This window comes from Neovison vison, chromosome 11 (genome assembly GCF_020171115.1).
Source record: "Neovison vison isolate M4711 chromosome 11, ASM_NN_V1, whole genome shotgun sequence".
Classification (NCBI taxonomy): domain Eukaryota; kingdom Metazoa; phylum Chordata; class Mammalia; order Carnivora; family Mustelidae; genus Neogale; species Neogale vison.
The window spans coordinates 74,182,540-74,209,355 of NC_058101.1; positions in this window are offsets into that span (position 1 = coordinate 74,182,540).

Sequence of the window (26,816 nt, forward strand, 5' to 3'; positions counted from 1 at the left end):
CATTCATGAATATAGCTCGATGCAAAAGCAATTAAAGGCAGTCTTAAAAAGCACCATAACCAAAGTCACCCTCAGATGATATTCTCCAGGTGTTATATTTAGAGCAAAACATGACAAGCCATTCCTGGTATTAAAAAGACAAGTCTTTCTGTCTCTGAGAATGATTAGTAAGCACTTTTAGAAACATTTTTTATGAAACACAATGGTTTCTGTATATAAATCTTAATTCCCAAATTACTGAACTCACTCAGAATCTCCTATTTCCTCCAAAATGAATGAAATCCATTAAAAACATGAAATGACAAGACAAATAAACAAATTATTTAATGCACATATAAATTACAAGTTAAATCTAATGTCATTGAAACATATAAAATACACACACAACTTTTAAGTTATTTAATTTTAACAAGAAGTTTCAATACAAAAACATATTTAAGAATGATTTGCTTGCTGTATAATGACAAATACATGCTTACCAAACAAAGACTGATTCAATCTTTAATTAACAATCTATTTCCAAATGATTATATAGTAATAATAATACTATGTATTACTATATACTACTATAGTAATAATAGTAATGGATGTTTATTGCTTTAAAATTTAAGTAAAAATAATTCATTACATTTATGAGTAAATACTTCAGCATTATCTATATACATTTCCTTGTTTGGCTATAATTTTTAGTGATGATTCTATATTAAATCACATATGAGACCTCATATTTGCACAGGGTACTATTAACCAATTATATTCATCTGCCATTGCTTCTTTTCTTCATTTATCTTAATATCTGTGCAATGTGTAAGTGGCATATTTTATTCTTTACATTTTATAATTGGGGAAACCAGATTTGAAAGCTTAACATTTGAAATTATGAAGTTATGAAGTAAGAAAAATAAAATATTACCTGGACCTTAGACTTAATATTTAAGGCTCTTATTATCCTAGGTCTTCCACAGATATACTTTAATTACATACATCTTCTAAATAGTCAATACTCCTTTGAAAAATCAAAGCTGTTACATAAGAATTTTCTATAGCAGCCATCAATGAAGACAATCAATGATTACCAACCATAACATTGTGTTGGTATGTTTCCAGGCTAAGCAGCACAGAGAAGTCTTTGAAGTCCATGAAAATGCCATAGCTGAAAGAAACAGAAGTAAAGTAATGATAAATATACCCAAGGATTTGCCCACAGTTATTAATTAATTAATCCTAGTTCATTGAAAGGCATGAAAAAATGTACAATAAAGTTAAAGTTTAAGGGGAAAGCTCCATTTCTATATAAATAATTTGAATGTATCAAAGAATGCCATTCTATTTAAAGCCAGCATTTGGAGTACCTACACTAGGGAGCTCAAAGAAAATTTCCTTCTAGCAATTCCCAGTGGTCCAAGGACAGACAAAAAGCTTAAAATGAGTCTATAACAGAAGCTAGAAACATGGAAATTAGTGCGGTTTTAAAAAGCAATCATTCTTTGCAGGAAAAGGTCATAAATGAGGTTCATGGAAGTGAAGCCTAAAATAAATAGTTTGAGCTTCCAAAAGAGATGCTTCTTGGCCACACAGTCACACAGGGGACCTGGTGGGAAGCTCATTAAAGAGAGTGCCAAGACTCATTCAAGAAGCAGTAATAGTAAAGGGGTTAAGAGTGAGAAATCAGAAAAAAGACAGATTGGGTTCAAAGCTCAGCTTTGCCAATTTGTAGCATGTAAACTTAATAAAATGTCTTAACCTCCTTTTCCTACTTTCTCCATACAGAAGATAGGAATGAATAACAACCAATATCACAGGGGTATTGTGAACAATAGATGTGTAAATAGAGTGAAAGCAAATAGATCATTTACTTGGGCCCCACTGATAAAAATATTTTCAGGCTATGTGACACTCGGGGATAGTCAAATTAGTGAAGCAGCTGTCAGCAGCCTGTATTCCTGATGTTCCCTCAGTAATGCCTCATTTGTCCACAGAGCAACATGGAAAACTGTCTACTAAATTGTATTAAATATATTTCAAAGGTATACTAATATCAGAAAATATAAAGAGAAAAATGGAGTTGACAGTATAGAACTAAATGTGAATGGATAAAATAAATCATTAATGTTCAAAGACGTTTGAACATTCTGCGTATATAAAATACATAAAAGTCAGCTAAGAGAAAAATAAATTCAAGAGATGAATAGGTACTTCATAAAATCTGGACTATGAATGGGCAAAATGATACAAAAATGCTTTCACTTTATCATAAACTAAAGGTGAACAATAAAATCATATATTTGGGGGGCTCAGTAGGTAAAGCATCTGCCTTAGGCTCAGGTCATGATCACAGAGTCCAGGATCCAGCCCCATACCAAGCCCCTCATTCGGCCCCCCACTCAGTCTGCTTCTCCCTCTCCCTCAGCTTCTCTCCCCTGCTTGTGCTCTCTCTCTCTCAAATGAGTAAATAAAATCTTAAAAAAAAAAAAAAAAAGAAAGTATTACTGTTCATTACAAGTGGCAGAATTTTAAGACAAAATCAGCAGACAGGAGCATATAAGGCACTCTCACAGCTTGCTGGTAGGCATGTAGAACTGACATGCACTTTCTAAATATCAACATGGTAAAGTAGGTCAAAAATCTAAAAATGTGCATAGTGTATTACCAGGTATTCTACTATTAAGATTTATAGCTAGAAAATTATATCTTTGTATAAACAAAGATATACAATATTCTTTGGCATGTTTATAGCTTGAAAAAATGCAAACAAAACAAGAATAGTTCACAATAAGATTGATTAATTAAATATGCTAAAAAAATATTTATGCAATGAAATGTGTTAATCTTTAAAATAATAATGTAAATCTGTATTAATTGGCATGAAAAGCAATGCATGATTTAATATTAAATATTCAATGCAGGTTACATAACTGTGTAATATCCCATTTAAAACACACACACACATACACACACACACACAGAAAGAGAAATGAGGCATAGAAATTGAAGGGAAAGACAGCAAGAAAAAGAAAAAGAAAGGAAGCAGATAACTCAACACCAAAACTAGAGTGATGAGACACGCATGGTTTATGTAGTCTTCATTATACTTCTCTGTTTTCAATATGTTTCATGGGAACTTATATATAGTTGAAAATAAAAGCATTTCCATTAAATAAGGGTAAAAAATATTTTGTCAATAGCTTTTCTAGATAAAATCATCTGGGTCAGAACACAGCAGTTCTGCTCCAGACCAAAGAATCTCAATATGGTAGCTGAAAAGTAAAATAATAATAATAATAATAATAATAATAATAATAATGTTCACTGTGTTTCATCTGTGAGGCAGTGATCCTTTAAACCACAGAATAAAATGGTTCATCTTCCTGGAATGTCATCTCACTCAAGGATTTTGAGGAAAATGACTTTTTGTGTTGTTAAAATGTTTTGCAATATAGGAGCATCTTGTCTCAAAAATGTATATGCTTCTGGGGTTTTCCAGTGTGTTTATTAATGTGGTTTAAAATTTTAAAAAATGATGGATGGGTATTCTTTTTGAAAATTCATATTCTTAGGTACAATGATAATGAAAATAGAACTAATTTTAAAAGCTTGCTTTTTCACACGCATGCAGTCTTACTTAGGTAAATGTATACTGCTAGGCCAGGTTTTTAAGCAGGTTTGAATGATCAATTTTTCTCATGAAGAGATAATTAGAAACAAAACCACAAATACATTTTAAAAAATTGACAATATAAATGAAATTATTTTAATGGAAGAGAGCGTCAAAAATTATTACATTTAGTAGATTTTATTTTCAGAACTAAACCATTTTTGCGAGCCCAGCTAACTGCAGAAAATTAGGTTTGAGAGTTTATAAAGTTGATTCTGGACAGACGGATTATTTGAGATGCTTAGTTCATTTACATGCTTAGAAAATATACAATTATTAGTCATCTCTATCCATAGAGGAAGTGGACAAGTAGGGCCCTTTAACTTGGCAGAATGTTAGGTAACTAATTTATAGTCAGAAATAATATTAACTGTTTCTGTAAACCTGAGGATTAGTATGAAGTTCTTTTAATAAAGTGTTTCTTTTTTGTTCCCTCACATCTTGTTCCTTTCTATCTCACAATAAGTACGGCAAGTAAAGTCACTTAATAAGTGTAAGCCCTAAGCCATTTGTGCAAATAGCAGATACTATTTTTCTCCCACATCTTGCTTCGCCTTTTCCTAGACTTTTCGCTTCTCTACCACTTGATTAAAAAATCAAAAGATTTAACAATCTGTGAGATTTTAGGCAAGTCATTTAATAATGCTAAATCTCTTGATCAGTAAAAGAGGATTGAGTATGGCTAGATTATGGGGTTCTTAGGGTAACAATTCAATTAAGAAATGTACTTGCAAATATAAATTGTGAAGATCGCAGATATGTTGGCAATATCATAAGTGTTTCCTACCTTTGCAGTTTCTTTTTATTCCATGGTATAAGCATTATTTTTATAGACTTTTACATTTTTGTCATGTAACACCTGTATATTAGAAGCTATTCAACATGTTACTCATGTAGGAGACTCCAGGATATCAGATTTCATTCAGAAGTACTGAATGAAACAATGCCACCATAGTCTGCTTCTGGTTTTTCACTTTAGCAAGTCGCTTATTGAGAAGAATGATTTCACATGAAAAATGACTGGACTTTTATCAGTTATGCTTCCACAAAGAATATTTAAAAAGCAGTACTTTAAAAAATGATGTGGGTTATTTATAACTTCCCGTATTCCTTTCGTCTTAATGGCAACACAATATATGATATTTTATAACCCCTGTAATTTCCATTATCAGTCTGCAACTCTGCATTTCTTTCTTTGTTGACTCATATACTTGCAAATTATTTATTCATCCCAAGATATGTCCATGCAGCTGAAAGAAAAGAATAATGTCAAGGCTGAGCCTGAGTCAAAGTGACTCAGTAAAAGGCACATAAATCTCTCCTTCTTCTCTCCATGTCTCAAAATAGCGTAGTAGCAAAGTTTTATAATAACTCCTGAAAATACTGAGAGATGACTTCTGTGAATTAAAGTTTCATTCTCTTTTCTACCTTGCCAATATTAATTCCACTTTATTTTCTATTCCAGACAGTGTTGTAAACATGTAGGTTTTATCATTTTTGGATATTTCCCATGGAAGACAGGATTCTTTTCATTTGGGTTTTAATTTGTTTTTGTAAATTTAGCCTTTCACATGGATGTCTTTTGAGGAGAGCATACCAGGAAATCTTTATTTTCAAGAATATTGTTTCTGTAAACTTTCCTAGCCTTTATCTATTTTTTTCTTCCTGAAATAACTGGTTTCATTTGATTCTTTTAACTTATAGTCCATGCTATCTATCAAAGGCCACCATCCTTAAACTTACTTCCCTGAGAACCTTTTACTTTCACATATTGTGTTTATAAGGCTATAACTGACTTTTTAAAATTACTTCATACTGTTATACTACTCAGCTACAGAGCGTTCAAAGAATACCACATCCAAGGATAGTTCTGTGTGTAAGGCATTCTCTGGCAGTAAGAATCTGTCTGCATAATGACATTGAACTGACTCAGGAACACAAATGAATTAGTCTAACTTGCTGTTTATTTTCTTCATAAAAGAGAGCTATGGGCGCCTGCGTGGCTCAGTCGTTGGGTGGCTGCCTTCGGCTCAGGTCATGATCCCAGAGTCCTGGGATGGGGTCTCACATCAGGCTCCCTGCTCAACAGGGAGTCTGCTTCTTCCTCTCTGGTTCCCCCTGCTTGTGTTCTCTCTGTGTGTCCCTTTCTGCCAAATAAATAAATAATTTTATTATTTGTTTTTAAAAGAAAGAGCTATATATTTGCTATCAAAAGCATTAGCCCTTGTTTGGCTATTCTTAACATTGAGTTGAGCTCCCTGCACGAAGTTAACATAATTTCCCAGTCACGTGTGTCGTCAGAGTGTTAATACACATATGCTGAAATCAAGTCCATATTTTAATTTGTAAAATTAAAATTAATATTAATATTTAATTTGTTTTGTTACACAATACATAAGTGAACAGAACAGTATAAAACACATAATTTTAGGACGCCAGTTAACTTCATAAATACAAGGGGCACAATGTACATCGTCAACTTTCTGGTACTGGGAATCTCAAAAGTAAAGGCATGAGTGGTGGTGATTGCACATGAAGTGTCAAGTTATGAAGTATTGCAGGGCAGCACAAAGAAAGAAAGGCCACCAGATTCAATCTAACTAACAGTTAGTAAGCATCTACTATGCAGAAGACATTCAACAAGAAAATAAAGTAAACATAAAGATAAAGAAAATATTGTCTGTGTTCCTAAGAAACTTACAGGGGAATACAGAGAGACACTGATACAATGGATTGCAGGTTGCACATGAAATCTAATGCAAAGGAACAAAACAAGTGCAATGAGAGCTGGGAGAAGAAAAAAAACATGAATTATGGTCTAGAGAATCAGGAAAGCCTAGAGATGGGTGCATGGGTGGGATTCCCGTCAATAAGATAAAAGAGACACTCTTCTTAAAGACACTGGTGTAAAGACAGGAACAATATTGACGGTGTACAGTGTGTATTTAAGAAGGATGAGAAGTCATGTGCTCCTTAGAAAACAGTACAGGAATGACAGGAAGTTCATATCAGATTTTAAGGATATGAGGAAAAAGTTTCCTAAATTCAATACTAATATATGAATTTCCATGCATAGTATGGATTCAAAAATTTTACAACAGCAAAGCTGATGGTCAGAATTATTCTTCAGAATTACTATTCTGGAGATCCTCTAAGTCAATTGAATGAGACACTGTGGAAAAGGAATTCATTGAAGAGACACTTGGAATCATCTAAATGAGAGAGATTGACAACTTAAACAAGAAAAAACATCAGGTTACACTGAAGTTAAAGAACTGATTTATTAGCTGATTTCAAGTCGAGAAAGGAGAGGAAAAGTTTAAAAGGGACTCTAAAACTTCAAAGCTGAAGGACTGTAATAGGCAATTAAAGATTCATGGGACAAAGCAACAACAACAAATGTGTGTGTGTGTGTGTGTGTGTGTGTGTGTGTGTTTGGCTTTGATATATATTGACTGGGTGCTGACTGGTTAAAACTAGGTAGATCTTGGTTGTGCCTATATGTATATGTGTGTTATCTGTCTGTGTCAGCCTGGGACATTCTGATCTAGTGTCATCTCAGCTGGTTGACTCAGCTATAGTTCATGGGTTTCTCACATACACAAGTCTCCAGCAAGCTAGTTCTGTTCTCTTCACATAGTCTCATAACAATTCACAGAAACAAAAAGGAAGGGAAAATGTGCAGGCACGGTTTCAAATCCCTACTTGCATCAAATTTACTGTTATCCCAGTGTTCAAAGCAAGTCACATGGCCGAGGATAGAATTCTCTTGAGAGCATACTTCCAAAGGGAATGGTAATTGATTAGGCCCATAGATGAAATCAAGTGGGTTTCCTCTTTTAGAACACATGAAGCATATTCTCAATTAGATTTCTAATCAAAGATTAAATTTTCTTAATCCCAGTGGATATGAATATCCATTCTATCCTCACATAGTTTGAAAATTTGGTTGGCTCTCTCTTATAATTCCCGGTTGGAAATCATATTTTAGTCAAAAATGTAAAATTCACCTTTCATTGTCATCTAAGTTTCAAAATTGTTATTGAGAAGTTCAATGTCAATCTATAACCTAGGGAAAAATTTCAATAATTGTTAATGTTTTTGTTTTCTCTTTATACCACCAAATCATCACTAAATCTATATAACAAAGGGGTGGTCAACTAAAAGAAATAAAAGCTAAATGAGTTAGCTTTTGGGGAATGGGATTGTGGAGTACAATGAAGATGCGTTCTTTCATTATAGCCCTTTAATAGTAAATGTATGCATTTATTTATATCATGAGCATGAATAAAGTATTTTTTGGTGTGAGAATTGTCTAATTTTTCTGGGCCTGGACTTGTGCAGAAATTTTATAAAGAAAGAGCTCCCCATGCAAAACTAAATTTTAGCCTAGACTCTAATTTCAGTATTACATATACTGAAATATCTGATTCTGAATTAATAAGCTGGTGTTTGTACATGAATGCCCAGATTATAGCTGTTATCCAAGGAAAATACTTCTTTTAAGATAGTAAAAATAGAACCTTTTCCTTTATCTGAGGAGTATTATGGGAAGAAAATACATGACCGGAAATTCAAATGTATCATTTGAAAAAACAAAGTTAGGTTTCAAAGTCTCATTTAACTAAAGGTTAAAACTTTTAAGTATAGTGTAATGTAAATGCACCCAAGTTAATCACTGTACTTTGATGGAGCAAAGATTACCATTTAAAGTAAACCCTTTTCTCCCTCTGTATGAAACAGACATCACAACAAGAGATAAGTAAGCTAACACTATGGTCATAAAGCAAGGATAAAAGTGTTTAGTGAATCTCCATTTTATGAGAAAGTATTAACAACTTCAAGTTTATCAGCCCCACAATTTCCTTCAGTCCCCCTCAAACAGATAAAGAAGGCTTCAATCTCAGTAAGCACAGGAACCTACAAGTTCATGACAAATCAACTAATCTCCATGGTCCATATTCCTACCCTAAATCCTCAAACAGATATCACAAAATAGAAAGAGTGATTTCTCTGTCTACCCTCACCCATTTCCAATCACATTGTGAACCCCAGACTCCTGTGCATATATTATCTATACACACTTCCAATCCCTCTCATCTTTAACTTATCCATATTTGGTAGTCCAAATTATTCAATTTGATCTTATATAAATTCTTAAAATGACCAGTGATCCTCAACAAATAACACGTTGGCAATTTGTTATTGCCTAGTTACACAAGGAGAAACTTAAAGGAATGGGACTGACTACAGTATTTTGCAACTTATCTGATAACCTGTGATTTCCTGTGAAAACAATGTAAAGAACCACGAATATTTGTTTCCTTAGTGAGATGTTTAATGAGATCCTTACTTCTGTAAGTTACAGTGGATGCCTGAATTCAACTAACATACATATTATTTGTACTGAAAGAAAATAAAAGAACCTCTACTGCTATATGTAATTCTATATACAAAAGGCAGAGTTGAAAATATTATTCTTCTTTTGTTGAAAAAATGTTGAAGGATGGCCTTCATAAGAACTCCCATTGATAGTCACCCTAAATTAGGTCTGAATATATAAATGTAAAGAATTAAAAGGGAACAAGACTCATCTGAGTTGACGGTTATTCACGGATGTGGCATATATACAAGAGAACATAGTCCATTATCTAGTCACATGAACTGAGCTGAGTTAAGAAGTAACAGATAACCCGGGACACCTCTCCAACCATCAAAATTCAAGTAAGGGATACATAAAGTTTAATACAAAATGTAAAAAGAATTGGAAAATTGTGATAAATTTTGTTTTTACTTCTAAGATCTAGGTATTACACAAATCTCAATTTTGCTTAAAAGACATCGGAACTTGACCTGAATTAGTTTCAACAATGAGCATGCTGGGAAGTTTGGTTTTGCCTAGTTACATATATGGTCATGAAGTATAGGTGAAACATCATTACATACATCATCATGTAAAAGATCTCCTCAAGATCCTTGTTTTTCATGTATTTATCATCTTGGATACAATCTCAGTTTTTGGATGTTTCAAGTTCTGGATTTCCATACTTTAAAATGCTCAAGACCTGTTGATATACTATTGTTTAATCCCACCTTATTTCTAAATGGTTTCATACAAGAGTTGACCAAGAAGAACCATAATAAGACATGACTTAATAGTTTTAGATGAAATTTGGGCTTGGTTGCCCTTCTTAATCATAATGGCAAAATGCCCAGATTCTCTTTGCAGTGACTCATTAAAATTATTTGTAAAACTGGTGAGGGTGGATGAGGGAGCTACCATTATGCTATGTTGCCTATCTTTATGAGTTTGTGTGCATGAGATGTGGGGGAGGTGGTCAAATGAGAGCACAAGGAGCAAAACTGAACTCTTGTCCTAAAATAGGGGCATTTTTGCACCATGAGTAAGGAAGATAGATGATAGATAGGTAGATATATAGATAGATATAATGACTTCAAAAATGAATGCATGCAACTTAATTTAAAATGCCACACATTGTTCTTATTTTTCTAATTTCACCACATACTAGTGAACGTTTGGTCTTCACAGTGATGTAGAGACAAGGCAGCTCAATAACCATTTTGAATTGGTCTTTTTACCACTGACACAGAGAAATAACCCTGATGGTAAATGACTATCACCTGAGTAGAGACTACAGTTTCATCAGTGAGTGATATCATCACATTGCACAGGTAGAATCTGGCATCAATTAGTGTGATATGCAGATATATATGACTCTGTTTTGAAAGAAAGAGAAAAAGAAAAAAAGTGTGATCTGACATGATAATGGGAGTGAAGTAATGAAGATTATTAAGTGGAAAGTGACAGAAATAACACACAAGGAATACTCAAGAGCAGATTTATACTCTGAAGTACTAGTGTTTATCATACTATCTACAAGTGTATCCTAATAGGACCTTATCTCTGAGGATATCATCTTACATCTCTATTAGAAATTCCTGACTCTCTCTTCTCTGTTCTTTATATACTTAGATCAAAAGTCAGTGAGCTGTGTGAACTACAAAACATCTATGTTCACATAGAGTTCAATGAAAGAAGAGGAATTTTGCCAATTCCTCTAGGCTTGAACAACTTAAGGTCAAAGGAAAAACTTAAGAGACAGATTTATATGAGATGATTTTATTAAAAAGAAAACAAACTAACACACACTCTCATTGTTTATTCTTTCAGATTTGATGACACCCACCTTCCTTCATTTCCTTACAACAGTCTCCAGCTTTATTTGGTTTTTATCTATTCTAGCTTTTCCAAAGTTGGACACTGACAATCCTTAAGGGGATTCTATCGACACTCACATGTGGGGGTTTTCATGTGTCCATGGGTATATCCTCTTCTTTACCTAGATTTACTTGACATTTTCAAATATGGGTTATAGATAGATGGGAATTTTAAAATATTAAATCATGTGTTTCTTCTGTATTTGGGGGACATATTCACCAAGACATTTCTTTAAGGGAAAGAATAAGCAAGACTATGTAAGAGAGGGGAGAAGCTACTAACTCAGGCCATTAAAGAGCATTTTAATGACTCATCAGAAATTGAAAACTTCTTTCTCTTTCAATCTTAGGATATATCATTCTCCAGGAGTCATTCATTAAGTTTTATAAAATTGATAACACAAGAATCTGTTGAAAGCCAGTTAAAATTTGTTCTATGAAATGCTTCTTTTTTCCCTGTCTTGTTCTCAAAATATATTTCTCCTGCCTTAGTTGACTCAAGTTTAGCAAATGAAAACTCAATGGAGAACATGGAGCGCAATATGTCTTCACAATAGCAGTGTTTACAGAACACATTGATCCATTTTTGCAGCTGGAAATAAGAGTTCAGAGAGATTCTAAATGTCAGGAAACTTACAAAGTAAAGGCACTTGCAAAAATGCAGGGTTTTTTCTTTATATTAAGTAATCTCATGACTTTTTTCATTTTTCCTACTTCCTTTCTATTCTACATATTTTCAAATAGTGTAATAAGCAAATTAAAAATACAGTGAGATTTGTACAGACTTATCTCATGTAATATTAAATATTAACTAATTAAATCTGACATAAATTTTAATTAATAGTTTTTGTATCCTTTATTTTTTTTTAAGATTTATTTATTTATTTGATAGACAGAGATCACAAGTAGGCAGAGAAGCAGGCAGAGAGAGAGGAGGAAGCAGGTTCTCTGCTGAGCAGAGAGCAAAACACGGGGCTTGATCACAGTACCCTGGAATCATGACCTGAGCCAAAGGCAGAGGCTTTAACCTACTGAGCCACCCAGGCACCCCAGTTTTTGTATCCTTTAAATTGCCTTCATAATTAGGATGATATCCAAATAACCTTAAAAATAATTCTAATCATAAGCATATTTTATACTAGCAACACTGTTTAGAAGCCATAAGCCAGTGGAGTCAAGTAAGCAAGCTATAATAAAATTGTCAATGTAAGCTATTTATCGTATATCAAATATAGTAAATAGATTTAAGGCAATATAATAACTAATGTGGTTAATGTGGTTGCTTAGAGTACTAAGTTAAAATGGAATGTGAGGTGTCTTTTTTTTTTAATTGAATGACCACTAAGATTGATAAGCAAAGCTACTATAAGAGAGAAGTTATAGCACTTCTATTTCAGATTTGCCATTTCTAATAAAAAGTTATGTTTAGAATTATTTACTACATAGAAAGCAAACTATACATGAGAAATTTCTATCAAAAATAATTCTGTATTTGCACAATATTTTCGAAGACTTCCTTTCACTGGTGCTTTTCTCTGTGCCTTCAAGTATTCATTGGTCCATTTCAAGGGGAGCAGTTTAATCACCTATACGTATGGCCCCATCCTGGACATTTTTACTACCTGGAACTCTTCTGCCTTCAAAAAATGTAATGTATCCATCTGAACCACTCTCTACAGCTCTCAACCAGTTATATCTTTATATCTAAGGTAATTATTCCTTGAACTCATGAAGACTCTACAACATGATTGCCATATTTTATTCCATTTACCATTTTTCTGTGGAGTTCATGGTTTTTCCTCTGTAGCTTAGATGCTATGGTCTCTCATTTCAAGTATAATTATGCCACAGGGAGTAGAGGCTATCAAGAATGTCAGCTTCCTTCCCCACGATTCTGTTCCTTCCCCCAATTTTGACATTTTATTTCTTTATACCCATCCTTACATCTTGCTCTTCTAATCTAAAGAGAATGCATCTATCTGATGTTTACAGGCTATTTGCTAACTATGCTTTAGATACCATCTCCTCCTGCTTCTCCATAATGGTGTCATGTAAGTTTCCCTACTCTTCCTTATCTCCATCTCTACCAACATATTGCCCTTAGCAAATAAACATTCTTAGATTGACTTCATCTTAAAAATCACAGCAACAAACACAGAAATACCTCTCCAGTCTACAAATTTCACTCTAGTTACAGGCCTGTCTCCTTCTCTCCTTTCTCAGGCAAAGATCTGGAACTCCTTTCCAAACTGGAGTTCATATTCTGTGATTTACAAAAAACGCAGTCCATCACAGGGTTGGACAATAATGAGCCTTGAAATCAGTGTGGGCTAGAATCTTCCTTCCCATATTACATTGGGCAATTTGTTTAAGCTGTCCTTAAAAGTTTTATATCTATAAAAGGAAATAACACATTCCCTATATGGATATGTAAAGACTAGACTAAATTATTTAAATTATGTAAGGAATTTAGTTTATACATGCGACAGCTTTTTTATTGTCCAGTTGATTCTTCTTTGTCTTTTCCCACATCTCATATCTATATCTCACAGTGCTGTAAATTAGACTTCATCATCTCTCACCTAGATCCTTCAACAAACTCATAATTTGTGTTATAGCCTAATGGCAAGTTATTCTAACCCATCTGGACACCCAACTACCAGAGTGTTTATTATTTTTAAAAGAAACTGTCGCCTATTACTACCTGGACACTTTAAAAGGGTTCCTATTATCAACCAGTGGTCTAAAATGTCTTCTTTAATTCTTTGCATGAGAATTAACTGGGACATTTGCTAAAAATGAGTATCTCAAAGCCTTACCTACTGAATCAAGATCTTTAGGCAATTATTATATAACACCACATTATAGGCTCGATTCCCATTTACTTTGTGTTAAATGTGAGGGTCATTTTTATTGGCTACTATTCTCCTTAAATTTGATGTTATACCATATTGAGGCACCTGCGTGGCTCAGTCATTAAGCATCTGCTTTTGGCTCAGGTCATGATTCAAGGCTCCTGGGATCAAACCCTGAATGGGGGTTCCATGCTCACCGGGAAGCCTGCTTCTCCCTCTCATAATCCCCCTGCTTGTGTTCCCTCTCACTGTCTCTCCCTCTGTGTCTCTCTCTGTCAAATAAGTGAATAAAATCTTTTTAAAAAATGTTACATCATACTGAATTTCTGTTGAAGTTTTCCAAACATGAAGCATTGTATCATATTGTATTGCCTTTGTATATAACTCTTCAGAAACCTGAAATATTTTCACCTTTATTTAATTAAATTTTTCAAGATTTCCCTGTTTCCAGAAGTTTTCATTGACCATCAGCTTCCATCTCTCTTTTTCTACTTTTGTATGAGTTTAATGTCCTTAATACTGCTTATGCTTATGTCTATCATTACACATAGCTCATTTTAACATCTTTCCCATCATATTGTAATTTTCTCTATGAAAGTTGGAAAGAAGAGACTTTTATCTCCACATCCTTAGCATCTAGTACACTATTATTCATAAGGACTGTACATTGATTTTGTCTATTATCACCTAGTTACTTATCTATCCACCTACTTATGTAATTGTCTATGCATTTATTTATTTGTATACTTCTTTATTTATATGTTCTTAGATCTATTACACTAAGCATTAATTTATACAATTACATAAAATATGTATAATAAATTTATAAGCTATGTAAAAGGGAATAAACAAAGAAAGTTATATTTTATTGAAGATGAGGTATATCCAAACCTATCACAATGACTTAAATACTTACACTATGATTTTTTCTTTATTTTTTATTTTTTTTTTAATTTTTTATTTTAAATTTTTTTTAAAGATTTTATTTATTTATTTGACAGAGATCACAAGTAGGCAGAGAAGCAGGCAGATAGAGAGGAAGGGAAGCAGGCCCCCTGCTGAGCAGAGAGCCCGATGTGGGACTCGATCCCAGGACCCTGAGAACATGACCTGAGCCAAAGGCAGTGGCTTAACCCACTGAGCCACCCAGGCACCCCTGATTTGTTCTTTAAATGCTAGATATTGTCCATAAGAAATGCAATATTGTCAAACTGCTCAGTAAGTATTCTCCCAGAGCTCAGAAAAATACTGAAATTAATAAAGAACACCATCTGGGAGCCTGGGTGGCTCAGTTGGTTAAGCGATTGCCTTCTGCTCAGGTCATGATCCTGGAATCCCGGGATTGAGTCCCACATTAGGCTCCCTGAACTGACCTCTCCCCTCTTATGCTTCCTCTTTCATTCTTTCTCTTTCAAATAAATAAATAAAACCTTAAAAAAAGTTAAAAAAAATAAAGAACACCATCTTCAACAACACTGTTGAACACCTACGAATACTATGTTTAATAGAACCCCAGCCATTCTATATTGCATAGAAGTTAGATGGAGCTATCTGAGTTCTGTTCAATAATATAGAAAGAAGTAAAGCTTACTCAATCTAGGCATGGTCTCTAAGGTCCCTCTGATGAGGAATCTTATGCCTAGTCTCTTCCGTCTTCTCTAACTCATATGGGGAACACTGAGAACCTCACAATGAAAAAGGCATGAGAATGACCCCAAGCCTCTTAATTACCAGACAGAAGGCTGCCTAACCAGACTGAGATGGAAGACATAAATAAGCTTTTATGGTGTTAAGTAGCTAAAAATTGCATGGTGTGCTTTTTTAAATCTTATAACCATTAGCCAATTCTAGATTTAAAAAAAAAAAATTGTCAAAGTAGATCTTTCAACTGGTTCCATAGGATATATAGCTTTTAGATATTTATTTATGTATTTATTTGTCAGAGAGAGAGAGAGAGAGTGAGAGAGCGTACAAGCAGGGGAAGTAGCAGCCAGAGGGAGAAGCAGGCTCCCTGTTGAGCAGGGAGCCCAATGCCAGGTTTGATCCCAGGACACTGGGATCATGACCTGAGCTGAGGGCAGATGCTTAACCAACTGAGACACCCAGGAGCCCAAGATTTTTGTTTTTGTAATAACTTTTACCATAAGGTAATGGCAAAATAAAATGCATTTTTTGATCCTGAAGCACCAATGAAGTTAGTAGGTACCAAGATTTTGGATGATCTTGACAATTTCAGAATAAACTTTAAATGTATGGAAGATTTCATGGACTGACTATTTTTATAGTAATCTTCTCTCCATATTATGTCCGTCGTCTTGGCTTTTGATAAATATTCAATGGCCGTGAGGTGTTGGGTGCTCCTTCAGTTTAAGCAAAAGCATAAATTAATTCATTTCTCTTAACTAAAACCATAGGAAAAAAATGATGGAGAATAGAATGGAGGTCATAAAACCTCCCACATATGAAGATGAAGTACCTGTTTAAACTGATTTAAGAGCAGAATTTCAGGAATGTTTTCCCTATACTTTAAAGCTATAGCATTAATCTTTCTGCTAATTCTGATTTCAGCTGTATCTTTGGTGTAAGCTCTGAAATGCCCTGAGGATATAGAGTGACAGTAAGTACAAATCTAGCTAGTAATTAGTAAAAGTCAGTTTTCTCTAGTACTAGCAACCTTAATGGTATTACTGACATTTAAATAATGGATAGAAATCCTGGAAACAGCAATATCTTCATGTTACGTTTGTCTAACATGTTTTATAAGTTGACTAGTGTGTTTGGAGGATACCAGTGACTTAAACAAATACAGAATCATAGTTCCCAAATAGCCTGTATAAATACCTACAAATCAAGAATGAAATCTTTTAAAGATTAGTGATTGAGTTCAGTATGGGTAAAGACTAAATTTTATATTCTTATTCAAAACATTTTCACCATAACCATGACTCCTTTCACCAAAGTCAAGCTGTCATTCACTCACAGTTCTGGTTTCCTCATGAGATTTTGAGTACTTCCTGCTCACAGTTCTGTCTGGAGTATGTAATAGGAAGTTCTTCCCAGTGTTTTCCTCTTATTCTCCATCTCCTGTAAAAGCTAAGGAAGGGCGGAGGTATGTGAAAACAAAAACTTGTGGGAAACAAAACAGAGCAAAACTTATGGGGAGATAAATGCTAATAAATCTTTGCTACATTCTGAGTAAAGAATTGGATCAATTTTTAGTACATTCTACGTAAGTCCCACTGATCCTTAGACTTAAATAATTCAACCGCAAGGAATAATACAGAATCACAATACACAGTGCAAATTTACATGATGGGACCCGAGATACTATCATCTTCTTTATTTATCAAAATGGGAAAAAATAACTGTAGCTTTTTTTTTCTTAAATGTTCTATAGCTTCAGTTACTTTGGAATGCTATATTTAAGTTGTGTATATAATGTTGAAGAAGTACTTTCCATAAACGATCCATAGAAAGTAGACTTTTTAACTTGGTCTCATTGCCCTTGCCTAAGGGAATAAAAACACAGGTACAAGTTATTCTACCTCTTGAACATTTTAAGTACCAAGTGTGGTCATTACCTTACCAGTCTTTCTCTCATTTGCATGCATCTCGGCCTCCATTTCATTAAGCTGTCAGTGTCAGGCTGAAAGGAACTTTTCCTTATCTGAGCTGATAGATAGCAGTGAAGCTTGTTCCCTTGTGTCTACATCTTTCAGTGAAAAAGCAAGATTGGGAAACAGATTTATAACAATACATGGATGCACTGAATTAGAAAAGACAGTTTCAGAGCAATGACATGCTTTTTTTCCCCTCTGATGCACACTCCGCCGAGATATGTCAAATACACTGTATTAAAGCTTTACAAGTTTTGAAAGCTTTCTCAACCTCTTTCTTTCGTTGTTTTTGTTGCTGTTGTTCTTTTTACTTTTCCTTGTTTTGTTTTCCTTTCCTCTGAATAAGGAACACCCTTTCTAGATTTCTGTGTTGGAAAGAGGATTATAAATGATAGTTTCTTCTCTTACATTCTATGCCTAATTGTTAAAACAGGAGCAGCAACTATTTCTTAAAGGAAAACTTTACAAAGTAAATAAATAAATAAATCTGTCCCATCAGCAGAGCAGCCCACATCCATCAATGAAGGATGAAGCTCTCAGTTTATCGTAAAGGGCCACTGCTAGAATAAAAATGCTTTGCAAAACCATCCCCAAAATGAATTTATTCAGTTATGTGGAGGATATGAAAATAAGTTCAGTAGCTTTAAGTTGTTACTCTTTACAGCCAGATTAATGCAATCATGTGACTCATGGTGTGAGTCATGACACATTGTAACTAATACTACCTGCATTCTCAAGTTCTGTCTGAGTATTAGGGTTATTACATATAATGACACAATAAATGGTATGTCTTCAGCTTTTATTTACCAGCAATGAAATTTTCCTAAGCAAAATCAAACTAGATAATAAATTTCTATTTGGTGTCATGAATTTTCCTGAGTCCAACAACAGTCCCTCTAATATATGGACCTTTTCAATAATATCCCAGAAAGACAGTCCTTGTAGCCTGTTTTGCCATTTCCACAACAGAACTACCAAACTGAAAGACAGAACAATTAAATCATTCCAGTTAAAGCTACTGGGTGGATGATGGCCTTTGTGTAATATTCATTGCAGACCCAGGTTATGTTGAAATATTGAAACACTGTTAGGAAGTTTCCCCCATCCAACCTCCCCAGTAGCTCCCTCTACTCATTCTGAAACACATTAGAATTAACACATTTTGGAATTTAGAATTACTGCAGCCCTGGAATGTGGTGGGTGCTAGGAACACACCAATGAGCTACACAGAGCTTACCTTACCTTCAGCAACCTTATAGTTTAATTTGGGATGCAAAATAAATGTAGGTTATTATAAAATCATGTAATATAAAAATGATATATACAGATGGATATGTGACTATATACGAAAATGATACCTCATTTTGTGCTGGCACTTCTGGGAAACTTTCCTAGAGAGAATGATGCAAAATCCAATCACCAAGTGATGGGCAAGGATCAGGAAGGTGAAGGGGTATCACAAAAAAGAGCCAAAAACGTGACCAAAACTCAAATCTAACATGATTGTTCTGTAACTGGGCTAAGCAAATTACAATGTTTCTGCATTTATTCATCCTAACACTCCGATATAGTAGGAATTCTTACTGTTTATAGGTAAGGAAACCAAGTCTCAGAGTTATAAACGGATTATCCATGATCACACAGCTAATAGTAGATTATTCTATCTGATGAATACTTTTATCTTTTATTGGATTATAATTTCCAGAAGTGAGGGAATTGCCATAAACAGTATGCACTCAATTTTTGATTGTCAAATTAATTAATGTGTGAATGACTCCAATGCCATTCATTTATTGCTATATTATGCTCTTATTTTACTAGGTAAAGAAAACAGTTTACATAAATGCCTGGAGGCTAGGTAAAGCATGATTGATGCTTTTAGAGATCTAAAAGTGCTTTAGCTTAACCAAAACTTTTATTTCCTATTTAAAAATTCCCAAATGTAATATAACACATTTTTTTTCCTCTTAACTTTTATCTACAGTGCAGGTAAGACAGAAACCTGTTCATGTTATTTGATGTCTCCCGCAAATGTGATTTAAAAGTAAAAAGTTGGTTTTGAGTTTCAGGGGAGATATTTACTAGATGTGTGATTATGGGGAAATAAAAATATGAAAGTTTTCCCACGTGTAAAATGCCATAAAATATCTCTCCACCAGATTATTGTAAGGTTTAAATTGAATTGCCTACGTATGGTCTCTATCACAGTACCTGCCAATATTGAGCATCAATAAATGTTACTATCCTCTCCCTTGTCCGATTTCTGAATGGAAGCTATTACTTTTCTTGAGTTGCTATTTTGTTGTATCAATCTGAAAAGCAGGTTTCTCCAACCTACACCACCATCAATATAAAGTCTAAATTTGGGGTGGTAGAGGTATTCCTTGTTTTTTAAATATTTTATTTATTTATTTGATGGAGAGAGAGAGATCACAAGTAGGCAGAGCGGCAGGCAGAGAGAGAGAAAGAGAGGGGAAACAGGCTCCCCTCCAAGCAGAGAGCCCAATACCGGGCTCAATCCCAGGACCTTGAGACCATGACCTGAGCTGAAGGCAGAGTCTTAACCCACTGAGCCACCCAAGCACCCTGAGGTGTTTCTTTTACAGTGTGTAAAATTTAACTTCAATATTGATTTCTAGTTATGTGATTTATTTGAAGGGAAGCTCCAATTTTAACTTACATTTCTTTGGAGAACAAAGTTTACAAATTATAAACTCTACAGCCTCTGTCTACCATTTATTCACCAATTATATGTGTCACGCCCAACTGGTATAGAACACTGTACAAGGTGCTCCAAGACATAAATCTGTCAGTGAGCTGATAATCTAGTAGAGGGTGTGTAATACTAGAGTAGTGTTGAAAAGAAATGATAAGGAAAGGGTGGGAAAGATTTTGGAATTTAGAATTACATTATTCAAATAATAATTCATTGTGGTTGATGTGAGAGCATAAGGAATGGCATATGATTGAGGTTTTGTACGAGGGAATAGGAAAAATGGTGGAACAAATAATGGAGAGAGGGAACTGAGAAGATGAGAGGTTTTAGGGAGGTTGTTGAGCTTAGCTCTGTACATATTGGACCATCCACATGAGATAAATGATGTAAATTTGCAAAAAGTCCATCTAGAGTTTGATCTAGAAATAAAAATTTTAATCCTGCTTGAAAAATTCTTAAATGCTAAATGGGAGTCCCATGGGAGAAATAGATGATTAAGAGGTAGATAGATAGACATGACTGAAGATAATAAATAAGTAGAGAGGTTTTAAAAACTGAAGATAGAATCTAACCTGGAGGAATATTTGTACTTTTAAGAAAGAAGCCTAAAGAGAAGCCAACAAAAGAGAAAGAGAAGAGTAATAAGGAAAAGAGAGAATGAAGGAAAAAAGGAAAGGTCAAAAAGAGAAGATTGTTATTATAGTTAATTAAAGACTAGAGAATTCTAAGAAGTTAAAAAGTAAAAAAAAAAAAAGCAACACTGGAATTGGCATGTATTTTTGTTCATTATACGGTACTCAATTTTTGCTGCTTACCTCATACAGTTTAAATTATTAAACGTATCAATATGAGAGAGATTCAGTGATGTTTGCAAATAGCAAAGAGTAAATAATCATCTTTATTAGAGGCTTTTAAAAATACATTTCATAAGTAGAGAGGGATTATTAGAGTACTTCCTACTTACTTTCATTAATCTAACTTCCAGGAACTTTAGGAAAACTTTAGGGAGGTTATCTCACATATAGAGAATAATAGCTTTCTTAGTGTGAATTTACTGGTATTTTTATATTAATTTATTATGGATTGCATCCTACCTCAATGATAGTTTTTTTTTAACATAATATCTTAAGATAGAAAAAAAGAGTAGTAAGATTGTTCAAGATCAGGAGAAACAGTTAAAATTACAGTGTTAGTCATTGTTAAAACAATAGTCTCTTGAACCTTTAATACATCTCCTCATCATTAAACCTGGCATCCAGTGTAAGCTTTTTTTGTTTTTTTCTTGTTGTTGTTGTAAAGATTCAAGGTTTATAGAAACATAGGTAATTATTAAAATTATTTCATCCTACTCTATTGCTTTGTTGCTTAGGAGGATTTTTTTTTTCTCTGATACTTAAGTTTACAAATATTTCACAAGAAAAACAAAACAAAACAAAAAACTAAAAAAACAAATTTTCCAAAAGAGTCTCCCAAATATGGTTTCTTTCAGGAGGTTATTGCTTATAATTTGTTCCACTGTGTTATTCACACTTGAGGGACAGTTCGGATAAGCAGTTTAGAGAAATAGTTTTTTAGCTAAGCATTTTGTAAAATTATGGTTATTATGACTATAATCCTTTGGTTTATATGGGAACATTAAACATGAGGAATATGATATTTCCAGCTGTACTTGTTCCCAAATTATTAGAATTCTTTAAAAATTGTTCCAGTAAATGTTGGCAGACTCAGTGTTGATCCAAGGTACATAAATAGGTGATTGATATCTTTAAAATGAAGAAACATATCTTCACTATTAGTGAATATTGGATATTATGGATATTTAATTATTCCATGACAATGTCAGAGACAATATGCAAATCCGTGAATATTCAATATTCAATACCCATGAATATTGGATATTATGGATATTTAATTATTGCATGCCAATGTCAGAAACACTATGCAAATATTCACATACATAGAGAAGCACCGTAGCCAATAGAAGCTAAAAGTAGCAGTGCTTTAATGAAGAAATAAATGCATTATCTTTCACCTTTCATTTAGCATCACTGAGTAACAAAGCACAACTGTTTTATGAAGAATGCATCAAGAGAGAAAGTTCCCATACTTTTTTGTTTCATGGCTAAGTTGACCTAAGTGAAAAGATGTTCTAGAGGCTGGACCAATGATATCACCATCTAGGTTCAAAAGGAAGGCCAAAAAAACCTTCTAGAATTGGTTTAAATGTAGATGTTTAAATGTAGATCTTCTCAGTCTGAGTGTCTTTGAATGAGTGGCATATCTCCCTCAGTAATTCTATTTCACTAAAAGGGCACATTGTGGCATGGTGGCCAATAAGTGCTCTTTCTTCTTTTCTCAGTTTTAATTTTTGAGGGTTATTCAACCTCTTGCATTCCATTGTCATTCATGAGATAGTAACACAAAGATATACCTTTTTTCTCTCCACCATGGTGGGTTCATCTCCTGGGTAAGAAAAAAGAATAACTTGACAAGACTTATATATACACTATGAAACAGAGGGATAGTTTTTTTGTTTTTGTTTTTGTTTCCCTCCTGGGATTAGTGATTACAAGACAGGCATGACCTGTCTTGGTGTAATTTATAATGATACTTTCTGAAAATGAAACCAAAAGAGAATGAAAAGCAGAGAGAGAGAAAGCACCCGGTAGTATTTTGAACTCACGTTCTAGATACTAGAAACACTGTCCCTTTCTCAGATACAGGAGTTAACAAATTATGTTTCAGTCTAAGGTAGTTTTAGTTGAATATAGGTCATTTTGCAGTTGAAAAACTACCTTTTTGCAAACATATTAGATTTAGTTTGAGTTTTTCTTAGGAATATTCTTGGATAAGAAGAAAAGGGAACATGATACTGAGCCATTACTCTAAAAGTCTTCTGCAAATCCATAATGAGTATCATCTGGTATGTATTCATTTATTCAACAATTTTTTTTGAGTGTCTCCTTTGGGCCAGATATTGTTCTAGGAAATGCAAGTACAGTTATCTTCCAGATAAATATTCTGAAACCTTTAGTATGGAGTGTTATACATTAAACACATAAATAATTTCAATAATAGTAATTACTACACAAGAAAAAAAAAATACCAATGTCTATGGGTTGTTAAGTAATGGGTAGTTAAGAAAAGCTTCTCCGAATAGAAATTTTTTTTTTTAAGATTTTATTTATTTATTTGACAGAGAGAGATCACAAGTGGGCATAGAGGCAGGTAGAGAGAGAGAGAGGAGGAAGCAGGCTCCCTGCTGAGCAGAGAGCCCGATGTGGGCTCTCGATCCCAGGACCCTGAGATCATGACGTGAGCCGAAGGCAGCAGCTTAACCCACTGAGCCACCCAGGTGCCCGCGAATAGAACTTTTAATGATGAGGCAGTCTAACACACAATAATAGAGGAGAACAAAGAAAAGAATAAGCTTGTGTTGCTCAAGAGACTTAAAGAAGTTCAGTACACTGAGACACAGTGAATGAGGGGAGAACCGTAGGCAATGATGCTGCGAGCATTCCACTGTCATCGGTGTTGTTGGCTATTCTCATGAGTTCATATTCTAATTTTGAAGGAAAATGGTTAGAACTTATCTAATAATACAAATTTTATAGTATTTTCTTTTTAATTCCTACTAAGTGTTCTACGGAGACTGTATCAAGAAAGAGCAGAGCACGACTGACAAAGGATACCATGATGTAACATGGGAAAGAAAGACATTGCATGTAGTAAAGTAGCAATGGCTAGTCTAATAAGTAATCAGATTAACTGTGTGTCTTGGGAAATGGTATAATAAAAATGACAAATGGTTGGGGGTGCAGAGGGAAGGGATGGTCAATACTAAGAAAAAAAAATTCAAGTATGAAACGTGTTAAAACTGTGAAAGAACCTTGTATGCTCAGGCTGTTCTCAGGATTAGAGATCACCTGGACTCCAAAAAGAGACAGTCATAGTGATTTAAAGTTTTGCTTTTAATTTAGAAATGTCTGAGTTCAATTCCGAACTCTACCATTTCTTAGACTTCCAACTCCTTATTTATTTGTTCGACACTTGTTAGGCAAACTGATGTCTATTGATGTGTTGGGCATTAGAGAGACAAAGGTGAACAAGACAGCTATATCCTCTAATCGAGAGGCAGGTAAATGCCAAATAAACAAATATAGAGGTAAAATAATTAGAAATTACACGTAAGTGCTACACAGGAAACAAGTAGGAATAAAAGAGACTGGCTTTAGGTGACGTGGTAGCCATAAGAGTCCTCTCAGATGAAGTGATGTCTATGCTGAGATCCCACTGTTGGGAGGAAACAAATTAAACAGAAATTGAGATAATAATGTTCAAGGGGTAGAATGGCATACAAAAAGTCTGGTGACTTGAGTTTCTTCATCTGTTACAGGGGGGTGATGACAATCTTTATAGAAAAATTTTTGAGAATTACATAACAGAAAGTCTATGCAAGACTAAGTATAGCTCTAAAGGCATAGCAAACATTAAATACAGGCTATAAAACTCTTCTAATCAGTAGAATTGCTAAAATAGGAACTAAGTATTGCATTAGTTTTATGTGCAATGGTTTAATTTTAGACAGTGGGCCTAGTTGTGAAGCCTCCATCATTTATACATAAACTTTATAATCTCAGGCCAATTGCTTATTAAGGTCATAGAATCTGAGATTCCTCTTTTGAAAAATGGGATCAGTCCTGGGAGGTCAGCCTCCCCAGCAGGGAAGACAAGGGCAGAGACAATCTGGAGGGACAGAAAAAAATAATCAGCACAGGGTCATTATCTCAGGTTTATAGATGAGGACACTATGGTAAGAGATTTCATATAATTACCAAGTACTAGAGGCAGATTCTGGATCCAAAGTTCGTGATAGATTATATAACTGCCACTCAGTGTCTCTGTATCTTAATATATTACCTTCCCCTTACATAAACTTTGAAGCTGGAAACTATGTAGATGAGTCTGTATTCATGTAAGAAACTTAGAAAGTTTTTTTTTTTTTCATGTTCTAAGATGGAAATGTACAACCTAGGATAGGAGCATGAAGTGTCCTCCCAGTGGACATTTGGCAATATGTGGAAACCTGCTTAGTTGTCAGAACAAGTGTAAGGAAAAAAAGAATTGCTATTAACATCCAGAGGGTAGAGGCTAGAGATACTGGTAAACATCCTATAATACTTAGGAAAAGCTCCTGTGATAAAGAATTATCCTGTTCAATATGTCACTGGGCTGAGGTTGAGAAACCCAGGGTTAAGATAATAAAGAGATACATATCCTATTGATGATGGAGGAGGTACTGTATAAAACAAGAACAACAACAACAAATTACAAGTATTCTGAAAGGGATAAGATAAAAATATTCAGGAATACACAGAGAGTAGTTCCCTAAACCACAAGGGATAAAAGTTTTTACTTTCTCTGGAAGCTGTAATTTATAAGAATGGCATGAGGGATGGCCTCTATAAATAACTGCTTTTTGATGTAACTCACCCTTGGAAATATGATACTGCTTTTCAGAAGTTGTAATGGGGAGGAAGATAATAAGTTTTAAAACCTAGGTATTTTGCAAACTCACAGTTATGTATAATTTTTGAAGTCTGCAGTGACAAGTAGATGAAAGATCAATGAGGTCTCCTTCAGGAATAAGGGACAAAAATTCAGAAGGCCTCTATTAAATCTTACTGATGTACATACTCTGGGAATTTGAAAAAAAATTAATAATTCAAAATCTTATTTCTATCCTGCAGTGGACTCTCTGTCAGTTTTTTGGCTATCCAGTAATTGATAATTCTTCTATATCCTTATATTTTGGCAAGAAATCTTTTGGTGGGATCTATCTATTTCAAACCTCATGGGCAAGGAAGATGACAGTGGGATGGGTGACAAGAGTTAGTTGGCACCACTAAAACTGTGACTCATAACCATATGCTCAGGTGTCTCAGAGAAAGTAGAAAGAGCCTCAGTTAAAATGGGCATGAGCTAAAGTGAATCTGGGTATGGTAAGAGCAAGAGCTCTGGATTCAGATGCAAATACAGCAAGTGACTTAATAGAACTCCACCTCATTCCCTTGAACACTAAAAGGGACATGAACAATAGTACTTACTTCCTAAAGTTTGGATAAGGAACAAGTTATGTAATTCATGTAAAGTTACAAGATGGAGGATAAACATATTTTTCTAAGTGTTATCTTTATATAGGAATGAATGTTGAGCTAATGAAAAACGGGTATATTGTGATTTATTCCATTGTAAGATCACATACTCAAAACATGTCTCTTCATATAGACTCAAATTAAATTCAAATAAAAGCTATTGAATATGTTATTTTAAAAATAGCTGAACAGAGGAGCGCCTGGGAGGCTCAGTCTGTTAAGCGTCTGCCTTTGGCTCAGGTCATGATCTCAGGGTCCTGGGATCCAGCTCTGCATCAGGCTCCTTGCTCAGAAGGGGGTCTACTTCTCTTTCTTCCCTCTGTCCCTGCCACCCCCACTCCCACTCGCCCCTCCACTCTCAAATAAATAAAATATTTAAAAAGAAAAAAGAAGAGCTAAACAGAACCTGCTGGGATTTAGCAATATATTTATTAACAACGTAAGTAGAAAATATTTTCCAAAACATGGAGCAAAAAAAGAACACCATTAAATAATGGTTTTTCTGCAACTGATAGTAAAGGTTACTTCCAGGATCAAAGGTAGTGTAGTCTCAACTAATTTGAAATGCATGTTCCTTAA